This window comes from Lygodium microphyllum, chromosome 24, assembly GCF_053477565.2.
Source record: "Lygodium microphyllum isolate KBCC chromosome 24, Lygodium_microphyllum_v1.1.10, whole genome shotgun sequence".
NCBI classification, from domain to species: domain Eukaryota; kingdom Viridiplantae; phylum Streptophyta; class Polypodiopsida; order Schizaeales; family Lygodiaceae; genus Lygodium; species Lygodium microphyllum.
Window position 1 is genome coordinate 137,767,145 of NC_141158.1, and position 432 is coordinate 137,767,576.

At 61.6% G+C, this 432-nt stretch overlaps 1 non-coding gene across 1 annotated transcript in view; it reads right to left on the reverse strand.

Annotated features, from left to right (window-relative positions):
• Positions 1 to 352: 352 nt before the first annotated feature.
• LOC148015742 (5S ribosomal RNA) overlaps positions 353 to 432 on the reverse strand; it is a 119-nt gene continuing 39 nt past the window's right edge. The window contains exon 1 of the ribosomal RNA XR_015688554.1: positions 353 to 432. This exon is cut by the window's right edge and continues 39 nt beyond it. This is a non-coding gene — a ribosomal RNA (5S ribosomal RNA).

The window sequence follows — 432 nt, forward strand, 5'->3', positions numbered from 1 at the left end:
ACCCCCCCGCGACATGGCACACCCTCCCTCCTCAGAAATCCCCGCTCCAACAACCCGCCCGCGCAACATGGCACGTCCTCCCTCCTCGGAAAAACCCCGCTCCACCGAACCCCCCCACAACATGGCACACCCTCCGCTCCCAAAATACCTCGCATCTTGAGGAGGGGGTATCACGTGAGAGCGAGGCAGAGGGAGGGGCCAGGCACGACGTACGCAAAGACAATCGCGACGAGGAGAGGAGGTGCCGCGTCATGGCAAGGCGAGGGGGTTTCCTACCACGATGTCAGCGTTGGAGAGTCGAGACGTGATCCGAGGGGATTTCCATGCCATGGTCTCGAAACAAGCATGCAAAAGGGTGCAGCACCAGGACTTCCCGGGAGGTCACCCATCCCAGTACTGTTCTGGCCCAAGCGCGCTTAACTGCGGAGTTCT